The 23,964-nt window shown below is 43.4% G+C and overlaps 1 long non-coding RNA gene across 1 annotated transcript; it reads left to right on the forward strand.

The window, feature by feature from the left end:
* LOC140603426 (uncharacterized) lies at window positions 1–23,271 on the forward strand. Its single transcript, XR_012006411.1, has 4 exons — window positions 1–209; window positions 631–731; window positions 21,794–21,889; window positions 22,505–23,271. It is a non-coding gene; the product is annotated as an uncharacterized lncRNA (long non-coding RNA).
* The last annotated feature ends 693 nt before the right edge of the window (window positions 23,272–23,964 follow it).

A 23,964-nucleotide genomic window follows, 5' to 3' on the forward strand; every position in this document is an offset into this window, starting at 1 on the left:
TATAGTAAATCGCTCTGTAACTCTCAACTTAACCTCTGACGTCTTGGCCGGCTGATTCCTGCTTTACTGAGACCTCTCCACCGTCTGGGTGCCCTGAGCAGTTTCCTTGCCCACATTCAGAAGTTGCCATGACAATGAAACGAGCCATTCTTAGGAAAATGGCCTTGAAAACAAAAGGTTTTATGCTTCCTTGAAGGCAAGAACAACTGGTAACTATTTTTATTTATTAAGTTGTGTCTTTCCCAAAAGATCTGTGCTAAAATAGAACTGATCCAACCTGCAGAAGAAAGGAAAGGAGGGACATTTTCTCAGTCCACGGCCAGCTAGGCGTGGGATGTACTGCCAAGTGCCTCAGCCTCAGGGAAGCACTGGGGGGTCCCTGGCGGGTCCCTCCTAGCCCAGCAGGTCCACCCCAAAGACTTCACATGTCTTGTCACCTCGCAGCTCTGTTTGCACATCTGTATGCTGGTCTTACGGGCTCTACTTCAGTGAGGATTAAGTGACATATAAATGTGAAGCCTCAGTGAATAACTTTCACAAATTCTAATGTTTGTCTTTCTCTCTTCCTTATGCCTGGACTCCGAGCTGAGACTCCCGGGGTTGACCCTTTGCATTCTGTCTTGGTTACAGTCTTCTCACGCTGCTCTGTGGACCCCTGCTCATCCAGCACTTTCACATCCTTGCTCCAGTCCCTGATGGGTAGAGAACCAACTGCTCAAGATTAGTTGGAGGTAAAAATGCAAGTGTGAATACACATCTGAATAGTTTCATTTGTACAAGGGGAAGTGATGAGGCCTTGCATTTATGTCAGACAGCAGAGATGGAACACAGGGACTCTGGGACTCCGTCTTCCTGTTGCACCCCTGCCCCCAAGCTGTTCTTTCTGGAAGCTACCACCACCCACTGTAAGGGTGGACTTTCTCTTCTGCTCACATTACTTTGGAATGGGACATGGTTTCAAAAGCTCTTCATTTCCTTCTTTTGGATATTTTTAAAACTAAAAGTGGTTTTCTCTAATGATCCATAGAGGTAAAGAGACAAGATCACTAGGGAAAAGCCAGACGCTGGCTTTCCTACCTCTCTGACAGGAGTTCTTAAATCTCACAGGATTGTCACAGTCATCCCTACACATACGTTTTGGGAACATAGTTCCTAGAATTTCCTTTGGGATTTTCCTCTCTCGTTCTAGGATGGGTCTTCATGAACCTTCTTCCTTCTCTAGATCACTTTTGAACACTTTTACTAGGAAATCCACCTTAGAAGGTATAATATTTATTTTTTATCTGTCAGGCTATTTTTGATATCATTTCATATATTCTTCACAAAATCTTATAAGCCTGATAAAATGAGCCTTGATGTGAAGGCTATCAATTATAGTTGCGTTATTTCTTTTATAATGTTTCTTTTCCTCATAAGCCAATGTTTGTTGGGTAGAAGAAAAAGATGTTTGTACAGTTCTGTTGGCAAACCAGGTCTGAGCCCAGGGCAGAAAAACACAGCAGCTTCTTTAGCCTGAGTAATGCTCCGGCTTACAGATTCCATCCATCCCTTGCTTCCGACTTAGAACGGATTTGGTTGTAGGAAGGGGTGTGTGGCTGATACGACCTGTGGTTTTTTAGGAAAAGGGTCCACAGACATCCTCTGGCCTTGGCCTCCCATGGTAGACAGAACCCTCCACACCCCAATATGTCCATGCTCTGGTCCCTGAATTCTGAGATTATGCTACTTTCTGTGGCAAGAAGGACTTTGCAGATACAGTGAAGGTTATAGACTTCACCATCTGGAGATTATCTTGGATTTTCAGTCTAATCACATGAACCCTTAAAAGCAGAGAATTTTTTCCAGCTGGAGTGAAAGGGATGTAGCAGGAGAAGTCCGAGTAATTCAGAGTGTGACAAGGATTGGATCCTCTAATGCTGGAGGGGCCACATGCAAAGCATGAGAAGGCGGAGAGGGCAGTCTCTAAAAGCAAAGGCGGGCCCTGCTGACTGTCGGCAAGGATGGGGACTTCAGTTCTACAGCCACATGGAACTGAATGCGGCCAAATTCCTGAGCGGGGTTGGAAGTAGATTGATCACCAGAGCCTCTAGGAAGGAAGGCAAGTCTGCTGACACATTTATTTTGACCTTGTAAGAGCCCAGAGGACTGCTGATCCGCACTATCTCCAGACTTTTGACCTTAAGGAATGAAATAATAAGTGGGTATTGTTTTAGGTACAATCTATGGCAATTTGTTGTGGTAGCACTAGAAAACAAGTACACTGCCTCCCAGGTGGGCACTCTTTTCCATTCAGGGGGCTATTTTGCTGTGTGTGGTCCTATGTGCTTGTGGCCCTTTGTAGGGAGGTCTTGGCACCCACCATGGGAGCCCAGGATCATGACTCTTTTCTCCTGCTTGTGTTAACAATCCTAAACTTCCTCAAAGATCTGGAAGCCTCTGACTCAATAGGTAGGAAATCATTTCCAAAAAAGAACCAAAGAGAAAAAGTATCTTCATGTTTCAGAAAATATGACTCCACTACCCAGGAAATCGCCATGCGTATATTAGGTGCCACCAAACAGTGGCGGTATTTAGAAAGAATATGTACGCACACGCACGTGTATCCATGTTGGGGCAGGGAAGGGTAGGCTGAGATGTCAGGGGGAGCTCTCTGGAGGGATCTGCTTCTAAGCTGAGACTCGAAAGAAGGAGTCTGAGGAAGGGACCTCTAGGGAGAAGATGCTGCATGGACAAAGGCCCAGGGGTGAGGATACAGGTGCTGTTGAGGACTGGGGGTAGTTGGGGCCGGCCAGCACACAGAGCACTGCCTCTGAGCTTTGGACATTGTCCAAAGAAGGACATGACACCAGCCAAGTGTTTTGTGACTAAAAGAGCAAAATATTAGGACATGTTTTAGAAGGATCACTCTGGTGATAAAAAGGACCCGGAGGAGACAATGGGAGGAGGGAGAACCATTATCTTCAGAGGATTGTGGTGCCTCGTTTACAGGAGAGCTTGTCTCAGAAAAGTGTTATTACACCCAGGAGGGTCTGGATGACTGTTATCATCACCTGGCACTCAGGCCCCATTTCCTACAGGAGCGAGGGGCCCTCATCGCTTTAGCTAAAGCTCAGGTCAAAGCTTGAGCATCAGAAGATGCTTATTTTTGTTTCTCTTTCTCCCTGGTAAAGGCAGTGGAACAATAGAAGAGAGAGAAGAGAAAACAGGTTTCACATTAGCCTCCACTTCGTCACCTCCTAACGATGACTTTCATTCTCATGGGTTTATCTCTTGGCTTTTCCAAACGCCTATATAATCTTCTACCATTGCAATCTGGCTATAGGTAGTTTTCCATCATGCTTTGGGAAGTGGCTCTAGCACCTTTATGGGGTCATTTTTAATGCCTACCTAACACTATCCCAGAGAGAGTCTCAATGGTTTTAATGAACTATTCTCTTTCTGTTAGACGTCAGGTTCTTCCCGAATTTTTGCACTTGTAAATAACATCTCCAGCAAATAGTGGTGTTTGGGGGGCAGGAGCCATTCTTTAGGTTAGATTTCTTCCAACGTTATTAGTAGGTTGAATATTAGAAATCTTTTTCGGCTCCTGATACCTATTGCTAAATGGCCCAGAGGTGCTACTTGGATCAGTCACTCTACCCCCATTGCTGGAGATCACTGAGGGGTCGGGAAGAGGAAAGAGGAGGCAACTGCTCCTGAGCACCTAGTCCCAGGGGCCTTGTGTTGTGTGTCTTCCTGACTCTTTACAACAACTCTGTGAGTCGTTTTATTTATTTGAGGCCTTACTTCATGCAGGGAACTTTGCTAAATGCTTTTAGCTCTTCATCTCATTTAATCATCAAAAGAGCGCAGTGGGGAAGATGCCCTGTGTCCATTTTGCAGATTAGGAAAACTGCAGAGAGGTTAAACCTCAGAGAGGTTAAATCACTCTTCAAATCAGGTGCTTACAAAATAGCAGAGCTTGGGGGTGCCTGGGTGGCTCTGTCGGCTAAGCAACCGACTCTTGATCTCAGTTCAGGTCTCAATCTCATCATTGTGAGTTCAAGCCGTGCACTGGCTCCACGCTGGGCATGGACCCTACTTGAAGGAAAAAAAAGAAAATAGTAATTTTTCTACTACATGGGTTAGCAACACACCCTCTCTGTACCTGTTCATCATTAGGTTCATATTTGCAGAAGCATCAGGAGGCAAAAGCAGCAAAACAATCTAGAGATTGAAAAGTAAAGGGCATGCTAGGAGCCACGAGCACTTACAACTTCTTTTGAAGAGTCATAATTAGCGTCTGTTGTTCAGCCTAGATCAAGAGCTGTCAGGGCTATTGTCTATTGTTTATAAACTGTATTCAAAGAGTAAATTCTTACTCCTAGGTTAAGGACAATTTCAATAGCATCTGCGTGAAAGGACTAGTAAGCCCTTGACTGAATACATCTCTGGATTCGTAAGAATGACCAGGCACACAGAATTCTCGGCAATGGGATCCTCCAGCCTCGAATCTCCACCTGGTGGGGGTCATGAGGATCCCATAAAGGGAGAGGAATATGGGTGTTTTTAGCCTGGGGTGGGAAGGGTGCGAAGGCGGGAAGCGCATGCAATTACACTGTGCCTGGATGCTACACTGGATTCCGACTTTGGAGGAAGCAGAGGGTGCTACATAATCCATCTGCTCCTGGTTAGCTTGCCAGGAACAAAAGTGTGCACAGAAGGCGAGAAGAGGGAACACCATGGGGACTTGGGATAAATCCCCCCTGTTGCTATTTTGCCTGATGTCATGACACGTCTGAAAAGACTAGGTTGTTGTCTTTGGGAAAGATGATAATTTTGTGATGATGTAAGCTTATTTGCTTGTTTGTCTGTCTCATTATTTCATGTGTTTAAGTTCTGTCTGCCCAGTGCATTGGAGCGACAGCATCTTCTCGGCTTTACGGTCGTGCAGTTTGACAAAGTGACAGCATTGATTCTGTGCCCATGTCTTTGCCACACGGGAGATGAATACACCAGAGAGAGAGGGGCAGTGGTTTGGGTGTGGTTGGTGCCCAGAAGGGCCCAGAACTGGGCTTGTTAACTCTTCCCAGGGCAGGAATGGGCAAAAGAGATAAGGTAAATCTTCAAAGAGGTGACAGAGATGGGCTTTGGAAGCCTTCGAGGAATTTGCCAGGGAGGGAAGCAGGTCATGACATTTCAGGCAGAAGAAATAGCCCAGATAAGGGCATGGTTTGTTTGGGGATAATGCAAGCAGTAGGGGGATATTAAGATCTAAAATGTGTAGTAGTGATGGTGGGAGTTTGGAAGAGGTGAAGGAACGAGGGGAAAAGGATGGGCTGAGAAGAGAGATGGGACACAGAGAGGTCTTGTAGGTGGGGCCCTGGTTTGACTCATTATGAAGCAATTTGACCCAACAGTGCCAACCACCCATACTATGACAAGGTGCTATGTCCTAGAAGCGAGCATTAGGACACCAGGGTGAAACCCTGTGGGGTCACCCACTAACCATTCTTGTTACATTAGGTAAAGTATTTCATCTCTTTGAGCCTTAGTCTTCTTCTTTTTACTTATTTTTTTAAAGATTTTATTTATTTATTCATGAGAGACACACACACACAGAGAGAGAGAGAGAGAGAGAGAGGCAGAGACACAGGCAGAGGGAGAAGCAGGCTCCATGCAGGGAGCCCGATGCGGGACTCGATCCGGGGACCCTGGGATCACACCCTGGGCTGAAGGCAGGCACCAAACTGCTGAGTGGGTTTGGGGACCCAGGGATCCCCAGTCTTCTTCTTTTTAAAACAAGTACATCAGTATTTATCTTACAGGGTTTGCCTGGCAGATTAAAAAAAAAAAAATCCAAAGGCATAAAATACCCAGCACCGTTCCTGACAAGTTAGTATTGCTTTCTTCCCCAGGCATTCAGGGTTGCCCAGTAAATTTGGACTGAATATCATTTCATTAAGTAAACATAAATAAATTAAAAATGATCAGTATCATTAATACAGGAATGTGGACGAAATGTCTATCACCGAACAAGACTGCCTCCTGCGGGCCCACAGGGCAGGGGAGGGCAGAGCCGAGTTTAGGAGAGAGCAGTGAGGCCCAAGGTTCCTGGCACGATATATTGATTCCAAACAGGGAAGCGCTTTCCCTGAACCCTAAGCTGAGAGACCTGGTTATAGAGACCCCATCGCAGGAGCACCCTTTGTGATGTGACCCTCCCGGACGCCCGAGAGCAAGTCAGAGCCTCTGTCACAGGTTCTCGATTTCGTTCTTTCCCTCTGTCCCCCCGAGTCAGGGAGCAATAATTCTCTCTAAGCTGGCTCCTGAACATGCAGTTAATTTAGATCTATTGAGTTTACAGGGATTACCTTGCTTCCTTTGTAGTAAATAAAGCCGTAAACAGCTGGCGGAATTGATTAATGACTCCAGGCGAGCTGCAGCATTTAATCAATGGCAAAAGCTGTTCATTGGGTGCAGCCCAGAGCAGACAGGAGCCCAGGGCAAGGACTTCAGCCTTGGGCAGCCCAGGTAAGCCCAGGTAGGAGCTGCAACCTGGGCAGGGCAGGGAAGAAGGGTCTCTAGATGGTCTTTATCCAATCCAGACACGATGGCCTCATGCGTCGTCTTGTCCTATTTTGTTTGCCTTGGGATAATTATTTGAATTATTATTTTTTAACAACTATAATTACAGGGAAAACAAGAAGAGAAACTCAAATAGATCATGTTTAAAACACCAGATCTCGCTATTTTTTATATTCCCCAAATGAATGAGACCATATAATGTTTGTCCTTCTCCGGTTGACTTATTTCACTCAGCATAATACCCTCCAGTTCCATCCACATCGAAGCAAATGGTGGGTATTTGTCGTTTCTAATGGCTGAGGAATATTCCAGTGTATACAGAGACCACAGCTTCTTTATCCATTCATCTTTCGATGGACACCGAGGCTCCTTAGGGGAAAAGAGAAAAAATGAGTGGGAAATATCAGAAAGGGAGACAGAACATGAGAGACTCCTAACTCTGGGAAACGAACTAGGGGTGGGGGAAGGGGAGGAGGGCGGGGGGTGGGGGTGACTGGGTGACGGGCACTGAGGTGGGCACTTGACGGGATGAGCACTGGGTGTTTTTCTATATGTTGGCAAATTGAACGCCAATAAAAAATAAATCTATAAAAAACAAAATAAAAAGAATATCAATAGATGAAAAAAAAATAAAACACCAGATCTCATCTACAATAAATCAAAGTAGTTGAATTTTCTCATGTTCGTATCATGGTACTGGTCACACATGTACATCATATTTGCATTTTTAGTTTGCTCCCCAATAACCCGTTCTCCCAGGCAATCAGAGACATTGTCTAAAAATGTCAACTCAGTCACACTATGCTCTGCTTATGTTCTGCAGGAGCTTCTTCAGGGTCTTCAGAATAGTATCTCAACTCCTTAGAGAGTCCGAAAAACACAGCCTCCACGGTGGGGTCTGGCTCATGTCTCTGACTTTTATGTTTCACCAATATCTTTATTATTTGCCAGAAACCTGCCACGGTGCTCTTCCAGGTTCTCAAACATCCCGTGGGTTTGCTGTCACTGCTAGATCTCTGTGCCCTGCTTTGTCCTCTGCCCACAACATTCTCCCTCTATTAATTCCTTGATGATTCCAATGCACATACATGTGTCAGAACTGTCTCTTGCCCCAGTTCAAATTAGATTCTTCTCATTAAACTATTTTCAGGGGGAGGGTGGTGGTGCTGGGGTGGCTCAGTCGGTTGAGTATCTGCCTACAGTTCAGGTCATGATCCCAGGGTCCTGGGATCGAGGCCCACATCAGGCTCTCTGCTCAAGGGGAAGCTCTCACTCTCCCTCTGTGCTCTCCTCCTCTTTCTTAAATAAATAAATAAATAAATAAATAAATAAATAAATAAACAAAATCTTAAAATCTTAAAAAAAACCTAAACTATCTCTGGGCACCTTGTACTTTACTTTTGCTTCACCACAGTTACAGTTGGGTTGCTTTTTGTCCCATGTCCTTTTCCCCTCTAGAGTGTAAGCCACCTGAAGGTGGAAAATATCTATTTATTCATCATTGTATATGCAGTCCCTGACAGAAAATCCGGATCATAGTTGAATCATTATTGACAATTGCATTTTTTTAAAGATTTTATTTATTTTTTTGACACACACACACAGAGAGAGAGAGAGTGCACAAGCAGGCAGAGTGGCAGGAAGTGGGGGAGGGAGAAGCAGGCTCCCACTGAGCAGAGAGCCAGACGTGGGGCTTGATCCCACAACCCCAGGATCAGGATCTGAGCTCAAGGCAGACACTTAACTCCTTGAGCCACCCAGGTATCCCAAACTATTGGATTTCATTATAAAAACATACTTTTATAATCTGCCCTTTTCGCTTAGCATTACATCATAAACATCAGACCTCAGTGATGCTTTCAATTGGTTACTTACTATTCCACCAAATAAACAACTTATTTTGCTTAATCATCCCCTTGTTGTTGGGCAATCAGTTTTAATCTTTTATTTTATAGTGTTTATCTTTTAGCTTCCTGTGACTAACACATTCAAGAATTATTTCTAGGGAAAATGGGTTAAATTGAACAGAATATGTTCTTTGTTGTATAGTCAGAAATGCAATCATCAAAGTACTTGCCACACAGAAGGTTTGGCAGCAGAATCCCTGCCTGGTGTGTGTGTGTGTGTGTGTGGGGGGGAACAATGAGGTCTTCCAGGCAGCTTGGGGAATGGCAGGAAGTACCAGGAAGAGTAGCTCTCCATCTATTCTTCTAAACGCGATGGTTGGGACAAACTCAGACTCTGACCAAGTGGTGAAATCCACACAGGCAGTATGTAAATAAAAGGCCTAACTCTGGGAAATGAACAAGGGGTGGTAAAAAGGGAGGGGTAGGGGTTGGGGTGACTGGGTGACAGGCACTGAGGGGGGCACTTGATGGGATGAACACTGGGTGTTATGCTGTATGTTGGCAAATTGAACTCCAATAAAAAAAAAAAGGCCATGGTTGTGTTCTAATAAAAGTGTATTTATAAAAACAGGGGCAGACTGTACCTGCCCTTGGGCTGCGTATTGCCAACCTTTGGTCAAGAGAATTGAATACGATGCTATTTGGAAAATGCTTAGCTCAATGTCTGGAACCTAGAAAGTACCTAATAAAATAATAGTTATTATAGAGATTATGATGCTGATGCTGATGATTGGCATCTGTCAATCTATTGGACTTGGCCACCTGCCCTCATCCTGAGATTTCTTGGATTCTGGCATCTGTAATAACAGACTCTGGTGGCTCTTTCTGCCAGCACAGCTTTGCAGAGCATAGTATTTCCCTCAACAAAACTCAGTAACTCCCCTCTCTTTAGGTATATTCCATCATCATGCAACAATTCCTAGATTCCTTTGCAAATTCCAACCCTCTCAATTTGGACGCATTAGTTTAAAGTGTATAATTACTTCTAATTGGATTCACGGTCAATGTGCTGCAGCACTATTAGAGGCATAATCGATAATCACTGTATGGAGCAATTCTAGCTCAATATCATCTCTTGCCCAAGCCTTCTCTGATCAGTTGAAATTTGACTGCATATTAGGTAACACCCAACAAATGAGATCTGTGGCCTTGCACCCAGCCTGTGATTACTGCTGGATTTTCCATCTGCTTCAGTGGAAAATTGTTGGCTACATGCACAAGGAGAAGAAACTCCTGGCAAGGTGTAAAAACAGGACAGTTGTCCATCTTCTGTGTCCTTACAGCTCCAGAGGCAGAGACTGACATGATTGCTTGGAGGAGGAAAAGCCGCAGTCACATTTATTGATGTATTTAGCTCAGCAAACCTCTGGAAGATTCTTGAGGGCTTATTTAGGCTAATTCTAAGCCCCTTTTAGAAGCACCAGAATATATACAGCCTTCTTCTTGCTCAGAACATTTCATACAAAAGGAGGGTCTTTGGTCCCATCAGCCCTCTCACCTGCTCTCCAGCAACCTCCTCAAGCAAGAAGCAAAGATATTATTCCTTGATCTTATCCTTGACTATTGTAGCTCTGCAGTGCTTTTATTTTTTTCCAGTGATCATTTTCCTTTAAACATTACCCACAGAGGACTACAGCTGAAGACAGAAGAGAGAGCTGAGATTCTGACTCTAAGATTCACCAGTTCTGTGACCTGAGTGACCCAACCCGGGCCTCTGTTTGGAGGCTAGATTAAAACCAAGGTCATTCTAGCTCTAGCCAGCTGGGTTAATGAGTGGTGTCGGAACCTGCCTTGCATCCATAAATGGGTTTATGCATCTTCTTCATGAATTAACCTGTCTGGAGTCCGGAATCTGAACTACTGAACATTGAATACAATCAAGGTTGAATGGTTTGAAGTATACATTGTTTTATAAATTAATCCATCCTTTCTATAGAATTTTTTATAGGAAGTTAATATTTTTTTTTTTTTTTACTAAGTTAAACGAAGCCAGACAAGTAAATTCAATGAAAGGATCAAGTAACGTGCTGGTTCTTAAGCTCCTAGTGTCAGCCCTATTGCAGTAAATAATGGAAGAAACGGTTAAGAAATGAGTAAGGTGCCACGCCCCAGTCTAAGCTCAGTGGCAGGCACATGATTTTTGCTTACATGAGTGGATAAATGGTACACTCCCCAAGTACAAGTTAAACTCCATTCAGTCCAAGAATGAGTACTGATTCAAAGTAGAAACCACCGTAATATTGTTTATTAGGTGCTGACCATTTGGCAGGTATCATGCTAAGCCCACTGAAGACATGAATTACTTTGTCATAACCCACCTCCCATCATGAGACTGGTTACAACCTTCTAATTTTACAGATAAGAAAAAGAAGACTCAGGCCCTACTGAGTAACTTAAGGACATGCTACAGGAAATCAGTAGTAGAATCAAGGTTCGACTAAGTAAGTACTGCTCTGACCCCAAGGTCTGTCCTGTCATGCCTCCCTGCAAGCTGGTGGCATGCAGGCCTGACCACCTCTGCTTCTGTGGACATGGTGGCTGACTTGTCCCAAGAGAATGTGAGTACCTCTCCTCAAGCCCTGCCATATGGCTTGGTTCCCACCTTAGTTTCTTAAGTTCTTCTGATCTTTCACTTGATCTGAAATTTTCACTCTGAATCTACTTAGTTGTCTAAAGTCTTGAAAAATTGCCTATTTCTTGTTAGTTCATGCTTCTTTGGACCCAAGCTGGTGATTCTTGTACCACCAGCCCCTGCGTGAGGTCAGCTACTAAGAGGTTATTGGCCAACCAGAATTGATGGGCTTGCAGAAGAGACCTCCTCCTCCATGTCTATCTTTCTATGTGCCTGGCTATTGCCAGGTCAGTTATTACCATGGTTAACCATGAGTACCACTAACACCACTGGACTCTTGATACTAGATTGCTATCCACCCAACTTTCGGGCCATCGCTATAAGAACATCTTTCTGGAACAGAAATAGTTTTGGAGTTACTTCCTAGCTGTAGGATCTTGGGAAGACCACTTAACACACTATGAGACTGATCGCCTGTCTCTGAAGTGGGTATGATACTGACACCTTCCTTACAGGTGATGGCAAGGATGAGAAGCCAAGTTTGAAGAGCTCTTGACACATAGTGGTTGCTTAGTGAGTGGTGACTTTGTCATGGTGGAGGTTGTTGCTAATTGTTCTTTCTTGGGGGTTCTGCTGCTCTGCTCTTGTGATGGTGGTCATAGCGTCTTTTACCCCTTTGCTGTAAAGTCAGCCTCCCTGTTTCATACTTCCAAACCTTCCAAATTTACACAGACCCAAGGAAACAAATCCAGCATGCACATAAGTTAATTAAGAAAATGAACGAGATCAAAGGAGACAGAGGTAGTTAGGAAGGAAAAAAGAAAGAGAATCGGGTTCAAAGTGTGGTTGTTAATTACTTGCTCTGGATTTATAATGCCAAGAGGGTCCATCAACCAGAATACAGAATGAAGAAATGAAATAAATTAGCAGAGAAACTTCGCCTTGTGTTGACTCTCTGTAATAGGCCAGAGTCCTTGTGAGTAATTAATAGCAAGTAAGGAAGCCAATTTATTTAGCAACTGAAGGGGTCCTTGTAGAAACCTTTTTAAGGATAAAAACAGCGATTGTGGAAGCAACTGCAAGCTACGTCATAGGAATGAATCACCATTATTAATTCCTAAGGGAAGTCATGCTATAAGAGTGGGGCTTCATTGGCAACAGGGGGATTTAAACTTGAGGGTGGCACAGAACAGGGGAGATGAGCTGAATGGAGATCCTATGGCCAGAGATGGAAGCTGAGATCTTCCTCTATTTGCTCTGTGTCTTTGGGCAACCAACTAACCTCTTTGAGTCTCATATTTTTATTCTAAGTGGAAGACAATTGCCTGGGTGATGGGCACTGAAGGGGGCACTTGATGGGATGAGCACTGGGTGTTATACTATAGGTTGGCAGGTCGAACTCCCATAAGGAACATACAAAAAGAAAGAAAGAAAATTCGCTCTCCATACAACTCTCAAGGCTCTTGTGAGGATCAAAAATGAGAAAGGATTTTGTAAATTGTTAAGGCCCTGAGATCTGAGCAACCGCAATGATAAAGACAATGGTAATCATGATGAGGAAGATGTTGGGAAGGATTCAAGATCAGGCTAATGTGGAGCCAAAGTTGACTCCTAGGTGTTACAATCTAAGTACAATGCCAGGGCCTAATATGTACCCCAAATACTATCCCCCTGGCTCCCTGGTGCCTCCATTATTTACCTTGGTACAGCACATAACCCTTGATACTCAGTTTCTTCTTTTCATTGCATTGCCATTGTGTTTTCTTTCCTTCACCAATCTCTCATTATATTTTTTTTCTGTAATCCACCCTAATTTTTCTTGGGTAAGTGTCAGGGAATAAGGGGATGAATCTATTATGTGCTGTGCCATATGCAAGGCCAGGATTTGTGCATTCCTCACACCACACCACCACATCCTTTTAGCAAAATGATGAAATAGACTATTTTATTAATCCAATTTTGCATTTCAGAAAAGTGAAGCAGGTCCAGCATGATACAAGTATTAAATTATAGAGTATAGAGTTAAGATCACATCTGTTTCATTCATACTGATAAATAACTCTTTTAATGTGTTTGACCTTGTTCTGTTCAGCTACGTTGTTTTAAACTCTTCACGAGGAAGTAATGATGGATTCTGTATAAAGATCATATTAAAAGGCCCAAAGCTACACCTTGAGTCTTTAGGAACAAGGAGTTTTAATCTTTAGTCTAAAGGCATGTTCATTGTAGTGAAGGGTTAGCTATCCCCAGAAATTAACTACCAGTGCTAATAGGAAATGTCTAGGTCAACTAAAAGCATGTTACTTTGGTAGATGCTGGTGGCATCATTGTACACTTGCACTGTCACCCCCACCTCTGGTCACCAAGAACTATTTTCACCAGGAACTATTTGTGGAGTTAGTTAGTCACATTTGAGCTGTGATGTCTGCCCAAAGAAGTGATGGTTTTTGTAAGCAGACCTCATCCTGGTTGTGATTTGTAGACACTGTTGATGCCTCCTTTCGATAAGGGTACCATGGGGCTTCCCATGCTAATGTACAAGCCTCTTGGGAAAGCTAACACTTAGATGGGATTTTTACTTTCTGAAAACATAGATGATATAGAGCAAAACCTCCTAGAGAGAAGAAAGGATAGAAAGGGTCTAAAAAGCAGTGATTGATAACAAAGGCTGAACGAACACCCAAGCTTGCAGGTGTTCTGTGGGAGAATTAAGTGTTGCATACGATGGGGGTTCTATGTGCACACAGATGTGATCCAACTCATATTTAAATCCTGTTAAACACTTGCAATAGTGCAGCACTTGTCAAAGATTCCTAAATTTACTTACTCCCGCTTTCCCACACTCCACCCCTCCCCAGTAGTGTCTCTCTGTTCCATCTCTGCTCTAGTGTTCAGTGGGACATAATCAGAAAGGGTGGGAATAGGCTCAGCAGGTAAGCCCAGCAGGTGCTGCAGACAGGCTGTTTGTATCCAAGCTCTTAGAGGGGACTGCTAGCTGTTTAATTTGTTATTTTACATAAAAAGTGGTTTAGAAAAGAAAATGTCTTATTTATAGGCCTGAATTGCATGCTTTCACCTCTTCAATTGGGTCTTCCTATAGTCAACCTCAGGAATGTTACCCTGTGACCCTTGGTTATGGGGGAAACACATGCACATATCCCCCTGGAAGTGTTCTGTATATAATTTGCTTATATATATTTGATATATTTGCTAGTCTCAAGGAGCTTGGAGTGTGGCATATGGGGGAGAAGCAGAAATAAGCAAACAAAAAAATAGTCATTTGTAAAACCCTGTGATCAAATGCTATGATGGGAATAAGCCTAAAGGCATAGAAAGGATATACAACCTACCTTAGGTGAGAGCATTCTAGAAATGAGAAACTAGTTCACCTAGTAAACTGAAGAAGACGCATATGAAATAGTTTCAAAGAAGCTTCTAGATCAATGTAATTACATTACTGATGGATTCTGAAACTGAGGTCTCCCCAGTGGAACTTGGAAGATTATGTGCTTCCCTTCAAACCTCCCTGGTTTTCTTCTCCGACTTAGATTTTGCATCTTGGGTGACATAATTAAACTACTCTCATGTGGGTGTGATTGGGTCTGTTGAAAGAAACCCAAATGCAGGCAGTTACTGATTTCTCTATAAAACACAAGTATTTTATTCCTGTGTAAATTGTTAATAATCAAAAAGAAATTGTTAATAATCTGTAAGTATTAGTTTTGCTTAAGTAATGAGCCAATGAGGAAAAAGATTTGGACAACTACCACTTCTAAGTAGAAATGCATTCGCTTCTTCTCTAAATATTGTGGTTATCATTCACTGATGTTATTAGAAGCTTCTTGTTAAAGTCTTAGCTGATTTCAGCCTGTCCCATTTTCCTCATGATGAAGCTGTGCTTTTGTGGAGGGTTTCCACATCTGACTTCTATAAAAAAAAAACTAAATTTGTGCAGTGGCATTTGAATTGAAGATAGTGTTTTGGTGTTTACATGGGAATGTGAATGAAACTCACTTAGAGGAACATGGAAGGAAAAGTTCTTACCATATATTGTTTCCCAGACAGAAAATGATTTTCAAAGGAGGGTTGGGAAAGCATAGCGAGCTTTGGTAAAGCAAGCATTTCAGAGAAGGAGCAGCTAACCCCTGGGACTTAAAGTTCTACAGGTTAGCAGGCATGGGACACTGGCAGTGCCTGGTATACAGTAGGGGCTCAATAACCCATTTTATTTTTTATTTTTTTATTTTTATTTATTTTTTATTTTATTTTCAATAACCCATTTTATTTTATTTTATTTTTATTTTATTTTTTTTTTTTAATTTATTTTTTTATTGGTATTCAATTTACTAACATACAGAATAACACCCAGTGCCCGTCACCCATTCACTCCCACCCCCCGCCCTCCTCCCCTTCTACCACCCCTAGTTCGTTTCCCAGAGTTAGCAGCCTTTATGTTCTGTCTCCCTTTCTGATATTTCCCACACATTTCTTCTCCCTTCCCTTATTTTCCCTTTCACTATTATTTATATTCCCCAAATGAATGAGAACATATAATGTTTGTCCTTCTCCGACTGACTTACTTCACTCAGCATAATACCCTCCAGTTCCATCCACGTTGAAGCAAATGGTGGGTATTTGTCATTTCTAATAGCTGAGTAATATTCCATTGTATACATAAACCACATCTTCTTTATCCATTCATCTTTCGTTGGACACCGAGGCTCCTTCCACAGTTTGGCTATCGTGGCCATTGCTGCTAGAAACATCGGGGTGCAGGTGTCCCGGCGTTTCATTGCATTTGTATCTTTGGGGTAAATCCCCAACAGTGCAATTGCTGGGTCGTAGGGCAGGTATATTTTCAACTGTTTGAGGAACCTCCACACAGTTTTCCAGAGTGGCTGCACCAGTTCACATTCCCACCAACAGTGTAAGAGGGTTCCCTTTTCTCCGCATCCTCTCCAACATTTGTTGTTTCCTGCCTTGTTAATTTTCCCCATTCTCACTGGTGTGAGGTGGTATCTCATTGTAGTTTTCATTTGTATTTCCCTGATGGCAAGTGATGCAGAGCATTTTCTCATATGCATGTTGGCCATGTCTATGTCTTCCTCTGTGAGATTTCTGTTCATGTCTTTTGCCCATTTCATGATTGGATTGTTTGTTTCTTTGGTGTTGAGTTTAATAAGTTCTTTATAGATCTTGGAAACTAGCCCTTTATCTGATATGTCATTTGCAAATATATTCTCCCATTCTGTAGGTTGTCTTTGAGTTTTGTTGACTGTATCCTTTGCTGTGCAAAAGCTTCTTATCTTGATGAAGTCCCAATAGTTCATTTTTGCTTTTGTTTCTTTTGCCTTCGTGGATGTATCTTGCAAGAAGTTACTGTGGCCGAGTTCAAAAAGGGTGTTGCCTGTGTTCTTCTCTAGGATTTTGATGGAATCTTGTCTCACATTTAGATCTTTCATCCATTTTGAGTTTATCTTTGTGTATGGTGAAAGAGAGTGGTCTAGTTTCATTCTTCTGCATGTGGATGTCCAATTTTCCCAGCACCATTTATTGAAGAGACTGTCTTTCTTCCAATGGATAGTCTTTCCTCCTTTATCGAATATTAGTTGCCCATAAAGTTCAGGGTCCACTTCTGGATTCTCTATTCTGTTCCATTGATCTATGTGTCTGTTTTTGTGCCAGTACCACACTGTCTTGATGACCACAGCTTTGTAGTACAACCTGAAATCTGGCATTGTGATGCCCCCAGATATGGTTTTCTTTTTTAAAATTCCCCTGGCTATTCGGGGTCTTTTCTGATTCCACACAAATCTTAAAATAATTTGTTCTAACTCTCTGAAGAAAGTCCATGGTATTTTGATAGGGATTGCATTAAACGTGTATATTGCCCTGGGTAACATTGACATTTTCACAATATTAATTCTGCCAATCCATGAGCATGGAATATTTTTCCATCTCTTTGTGTCTTCCTCAATTTCTTTCAGAAGTGTTCTATAGTTTTGAGGGTATAGATCCTTTACATCTTTGGTGAGGTTTATTCCTAGGTATCTTATGCTTTTGGGTGCAATTGTAAATGGGATTGACTCCTTAATTTCTCTTTCTTCAGTCTCATTGTTAGTGTATAGAAATGCCACTGACTTCTGGGCATTGATTTTGTATCCTGCCACGCTACCGAATTGCTGTATGAGTTCTAGCAATCTTGGGGTGGAGACTTTTGGGTTTTCTATGTAGAGTATCATGTCATCGGCGAAGAGGGAGAGTTTGACTTCTTCTTTGCCAATTTGAATGCCTTTAATGTCTTTTTGTTGTCTGACTGCTGAGGCTAGGACTTCCAGTACTATGTTGAATAGCAGTGGTGAGAGTGGACATCCCTGTCTTGTTCCTGATCTTAGGGGAAAGGCTCCCAGTGCTTCCCCATTGAGAATGATATTTGCTGTGGGCTTTTCATAGATGGCTTTTAAGATGTCGAGGAATGTTCCCTCTATCCCTACACTCTGAAGAGTTTTGATCAGGAATGGATGCTGTATTTTGTCAAATGCTTTCTCTGCATCCAATGAGAGGATCATATGGTTCTTGGTTTTTCTCTTGCTGATATGATGAATCACATTGATTGTTTTACGGGTGTTGAACCAGCCTTGTGTCCCAGGGATAAATCCTACTTGGTCATGGTGAATAATTTTCTTAATGTACTGTTGGATCCTATTGGCCAGTATCTTGTTGAGAATTTTTGCATCCATGTTCATCAGGGATATTGGTCTGTAATTCTCCTTTTTGGCGGGGTCTTTGTCTGGCTTTGGAATTAAGGTGATGCTGGCTTCATAGAACGAATTTGGAAGTACTCCATCTCTTTCTATCTTTCCAAACAACTTTAGGAGAATAGGTATGATTTCTTCTTTAAACGTTTGATAAAATTCTCCTGGGAAGCCATCTGGCCCTGGACTCTTGTGTCTTGGGAGGTTTTTGATGACTGCTTCAATTTCCTCCCTGGTTATTGGCCTGTTCAGGTTTTCTATTTCTTCCTGTTCCAGTTTTGGTAGTTTGTGGCTTTCCAGGAATGCGTCCATTTCTTCTAGATTGCTTAATTTATTGGCGTATAGCTGTTCATAATATGTTTTTAAAATCGTTTGTATTTCCTTGGTGTTGGTAGTGATCTCTCCTTTCTCATTCATGATTTTATTAATTTGAGTCTTCTCTCTCTTCTTTTTAATAAGGCTGGCTAATGGTTTATCTATCTTATTAATTCTTTCAAAGAACCAACTCCTGGTTCTGTTGATCTGTTCCACAGTTCTTCTGGTCTCGATTTCGTTGAGTTCTGCTCGAATCTTTATTAACTCCCTTCTTCTCTTGGGTGTAGGATCTATTTGCTGTTTTTTCTCTAGCTCCTTTATGTGTAAGGTTAGCTTTTGTATTTGAGTTCTTTCCAGTTTTTGAATGGATGCTTGTATTGCGATGTATTTCCCCCTTAGGACTGCTTTTGCTGCATCCCAAAGATTTTGAACGGTTGTATCTTCATTCTCATTAGTTTCCATGAATCTTTTTAATTCTTCCTTAATTTCCTGGTTGACCCTTTTATCTTTTAGCAGGATGGTCCTTAACCTCCACGTGTTTGAGGTCCTTCCAAACTTCTTGTTGTGATTTAGTTCTAATTTCAAGGCATTATGGTCTGAGAATATGCAGGGGACAATCCCAATCTTTTGGTATCAGTTCAGACCCGATTTGTGTCCCAATATGTGGTCTATTCTGGAGAAAGTTCCATGTGCGCTTGAGAAGAATGTGTATTCAGTTGAGTTTGGATGTAAAGTTCTGTAGATATCTGTGAAATCCATCTGGTCCAGTGTATCATTTAAAGCTCTCGTTTCTTTGGAGATGTTGTGCTTAGAAGACCTATCGAGTATAGAAAGAGCTAGATTGAAGTCACCAAGTATAAGTGTATTATTATCTAAGTATTTCTTCACTTTGGTTAATAATTGATTTATATATTTGGCAGCTCCCACATTCGGAGCATATATATTGAGGATTGTTAAGTCCTCTTGTTGAATAGATCCTTTAAGTATGATATAGTGTCCCTCTTCATCTCTCACTACAGTCTTTGGGGTAAATTTTAGTTTATCTGATATAAGGATGGCTACCCCTGCTTTCTTTTGAGGACCATTCGAATGGTAAATGGTTCTCCAACCTTTTATTTTCAGGCTGTAGGTGTCCTTCTGTCTAAAATGAGTCTCTTGTAGACAGCAAATAGATGGGTCCTGCTTTTTTATCCAGTCTGAAACCCTGCGCCTTTTGATGGGGTCATTAAGCCCGTTCACATTCAGAGTTACTATTGAGAGATATGAGTTTAGTGTCATCATGATATCTATTCAGTCTTTGTTTTTGTGGACTGTTCCACTGAACTTCTTCTTAAAGGGGAATTTTAAGAGTCCCCCTTAAAATTTCTTGCAGAGCTGGTTTGGAGGTCACATATTCTTTTAGTTGCTGCCTGTCTTGGAAGCTCTTTATCTCTCCTTCCATTTTGAATGAGAGCCTTGCTGGATAAAGTATTCTTGGTTGCATGTTGTTCTCATTTAGGACCCTGAATATATCCTGCCAGCCCTTTCTGGCCTGCCAGGTCTCTGTGGAGAGGTCTGCTGTTACCCTAATACTCCTCCCCATAAAAGTCCGGGATTTCTTGTCTCTTGCTGCTTTAAGGATCTTCTCCTTATCTTTGGAATTTGCAAGCTTCACAATTAAATGTCGAGGTGTTGAACGGTTTTTATTGATTTTAGGGGGGGATCTCTCTATTTCCTGGATCTGAATGCCTGTTTCCCTTCCCAGATTAGGAAAGTTTTCAGCTAGAATTTGTTCAAATACATATTCTGGCCCTCTGTCCCTTTCGGCGCCCTCGGGAACCCCAATTAAACGTAGGTTTTTCTTCCTCAGGCTGTCGTTTATTTCCCTTAATCTATCTTCATGGTCTTTTAATTGTTTGTCTCTTTTTTCCTCAGTTTCCCTCTTTGCTATCAACTTGTCTTCTAGGTCACTCACTCGTTCTTCCACCTCGTTAACCCTCGACGTTAGGACTTCTAGTTTGGATTGCATCTCATTCAATTGATTTTTAATTTCTGCCTGATTAGCTCTAAATTCTGCAGTCATGAAGTCTCTTCAGTCCTTTATACTTTTTTCTAGAGCCACCAGTAGCTGTATAATAGTGCTTCTGAATTGGCTTTCTGACATTGAATTGTAATCCAGATTTTGTAACTCTGTGGGAGAGAGGACTGTTTCTGATTCTTTCTTTTGAGGTGAGGTTTTCCTTCTAGTCATTTTGCTCAGTGCAGAGTGGCCAAAAGCAAATTGTATTGGGAAAAAGAGAAAAAGAGAGGAGAGAAAGAAGGAAAGAAAAGAGAAAGAGAAAAAAAAAGGGAAGAAAAGAAAAAAAAACGAGAAAAAAGAAAAAAAAAGAAGAAAAAGAGAACGAAAAAGAAAGGAGAAAAAAGGGGGTGGGGGAAGGAAACAAATCAAAAAGCAAAACAAAACAAAAACAAAAACAAAAACAAAAACAAACAAAAAAAAAGAACCACCGGGGAGTATCTTCTGATTCTGTGTTCTTTAAGTCCCTTGGCTTCTCCTGGAATTTGTCAGTCTAGCTGGTGTTCTGGGGGAGGGGCCTGTTGTGCTGATTTTCAGGTGTTAGCAGTTGGGGGAGCTGCTGTGCCCCTGCCTGGTGCAGGGCTCGGTGGGGGTTGTTTACCCCGTGAGGCCGCAGGAGGAACAGCCCCCCAGTGGCGGGGCAGCTCTGGAAACCTGGATTCAGCTCCGGCAGGAACTCCGTCTGCAGGGCCTGGAGGCTACGGGGCGGGGCCGCTGATCTGCTCAGCTGGGGCAGGAGCTTCCTCGCTGTCCTGGGCCCTCCCGGCCTCTGCCTGTCCCGGGGGAGGCGGGATCCTGGGCTGTGTCCCGGCGCCCTGTGCTCCGGAGCCTGCGCTGGTGGATTCGCGCTCCCGGGCCGCGCAGCCCCCTCCGCGGAGCCGCCCCCCGAGCCCCCACGAGCTGCTCCTGGAACCGCGCAGCCCCCTCCGCACGGAGCCTCTTCCTCTGCCCGAGCCCCTCCGAGCTGCTCCCGGGGCCGCACAGCCCCCTCCGCGGAGCCGCCGCGCGAGCCCCTTCAGCTGCTCCGGGTCCCGCCGGGTCCGCCGTGCGCGCTGCAGCCCTTAGGGAGCTCGGCGCACTCTCCTGGGCGCGCAGTTGCTGTTACTGTCCCCGGGAGCCCGAGGGCATCCCCGCCCTCCTGGGTCCTGCTCCACCTCCCTGCGAGCCCCTTTCCCCCGGGAAGGTCGGTGCAGCTCCTGCCTCTCCGGGACGGGGCTCTCCTGTCCTGGGGACACTCGCCCCGGCCTCAGCCCGGCTCCTCGCGGGCCCCTCCCCCTTGGAGGCCTTTGTTTCTTTACTTCTTTTTCCCCGTCTTCCTACCTTGATAGAAGCGCGAACTCTTCTCACTGTAGCATTCCAGGTGTTCTCTCTTTAATTCTCAGGCCGAATTCATAGATTTTCAGGATAATTTGAAGGTTTTCTAGGTAGTTTGGTGGAGACAGGTGATTTGGAGACCCTACTCCTCCGCCATCTTGCTCCTCCCCTCAATAACCCATTTTAAATGAGTGGGGGTGAATGGACTTTTCAGTTCTTTGATGATCACAAATCACTTGGTAGTATCTCTGATATTTATGCGGGACATTCCCAGAGATTAACTCTTTGCTTCTTTGCTGTTTTGCAGTTTTGCAAAGTGTCTATGGGAGAACTGGCTGCTTCCTTCTCCAGCCGTTTCAAGGCCCTGGCAATCATTCCAACCATCCCTGTGAGCATGTTCAGGGTATGTCATAGCTGGGCTCAGACCCTCTCTCCTTCCCTGACAGCTTTAATGGCCTAACTGGTGCTATGAGGAAACTCAGACTGTTTTAGCTCTTCCCACTGCTGCATGGCTTGGTTCCCTGGAGGGGTCCCAGACATCTTTCCCTCCCTGCTGGTGGCTCTCCCACTCTTTTCCACTCTAGATGCCCAGTTTATGCCCCAAACTCTTTTGATTTGACTTGCATTGCATGCCACTTCTCAGCCCTTCCTTTCCAGACCCTCTATTACTCATTCTCCATATTAGAGCTTCTATTCACTCCTAAGTCAGGCTATTTGAGATGGGGAAGCCATCTCTGATTTTGAACCTGCTCCCACATTGTGTTGCTACATGGATTTGTTCACGCTTCTTTCTCTGTGTCTGTGCACTGGGGTAGCTCCTACCATGCGGCCACTGAACTTGAGCATGCAACGTTTTAGCCAATAGGATGACAGCGAATATGACAGACCCCAACTTAGAAGCTGCCTTTGGACTTGCCTTCCCAGTTTCACATCTCCAAGTCACCCACATCTGACCTATTGCTTTTTTGCCCATCCTCCCTTGTCCCCCATCCTAACTATTTGGACCTTTGTCTCCCAGCTTCATCTGGTCTCATCCATCCCACCATTGCCTGCTCCTCGGTCTTGACTTTGTCAGATGCTGCAGACAACAGCTAGCAGCAGAGTCCCTGCTGTGTGCTGCTGGGGGTGCCTCCAGGGAAGAAACTGTAGACGAGTCGGAAAAAAATAGCTTGGGGAGCAGAGGTGCCTCCGCAGAATGCTGACTTGATGTTCTGTTGATGAACAGTTTAAGGGGTCAAGAGAATAAACAGGTGTGGGGGAGGCATGAGCTGTGAACCACAGGTCTTAGAGTGAGACAGGCCAGCCCACTTCTGAAGCAGCTCTGCACACTGCTGGGCTCACGGATCTAGAAAGGGCAGGCTTGGGAGAGGCATATCCATCACAGGAGGCGGACTGCGGCCTCTGGACTCACTAAATGTTAGCACATCCTGTACAGTCAAGCAACATAAATTGGGTCAAACCTTGACGAGTGCTGAAGTTTTGCAGCACAGGGGAAGAGAGTTTTCCCAGTGTCAGACTTCAACTACTGACTTAAGGCTGCTTTCATGTTAATTAAACATATTAATATAATTCAACTGCAAGAGAATCTGTATAGCTTTTCAGATTTTCCTCAAAAGGGCTAAAAGCGGGAAGATGCCAATTCAGAAAATTTTCATGAAGGTAATTACATCATGGCAGACATCCAGGCAAGATGTACACACACGAGGGGTTCGGAAGCAACTTTTTTTTTTTTTAATAAATCTGCACCCACTGCATTTTATTTTATTTAGCTTCACCACACATTATGGGTTACATCGAGACAAACACCAATCAGATTTGTGGAGTAAACTGATTTGGATTTGAGTGTCAATAATGCCATTTACTAGTTAGTGTGTGGCACTGAAGAAGCTACTTCAGCATTGGAGGTTCTGTTTCCTGGAAAATGAGGAGCCAAGTTATTTCAGACAGGGAGTCTGAGGACTGGAGTAGATTAAAGCACGCACGCATGCACACACACACACACACACACATGCACACACACACACACAAGTACAGTAGGAGGCACCAACAAAAAATGTGTTACTATTCCTATTATCCTGTGCAATTTAAAGCTGGTCATTTCACCACAATTTTCAGAATATTATAAAAAGAAAGCAGAACTCTGACCTACCCACCGGCCCCGGATGTACTTCTCACTCTGGATGTCTGTTGTTATGACTGCCATGTGGATTCATTTTTGTTCTGTTCTCTTGAGTGTGAGAACAGAGATGATCAATCACCTTCTCCCATGACAGAGCTGAGTGGAGGCAGCTCAGAGATGAATGGTGGAAGAACATGAGAATAATGACATTTACATATACATATATGAGAAACACTTTAAAATTGCTTTCAGAAGAAAGGACAGAGAGAGAGAAAAAAATCCCCGTATTGAAAATTATAAAACATGCTGACTCTTTCATAGCAGAATTGTACCCCAGGTTGATGCTATTCATAATAAAT

The sequence above is a fragment of the Canis lupus genome, chromosome 14 (assembly GCF_048164855.1).
Source record: "Canis lupus baileyi chromosome 14, mCanLup2.hap1, whole genome shotgun sequence".
Classification (NCBI taxonomy): domain Eukaryota; kingdom Metazoa; phylum Chordata; class Mammalia; order Carnivora; family Canidae; genus Canis; species Canis lupus.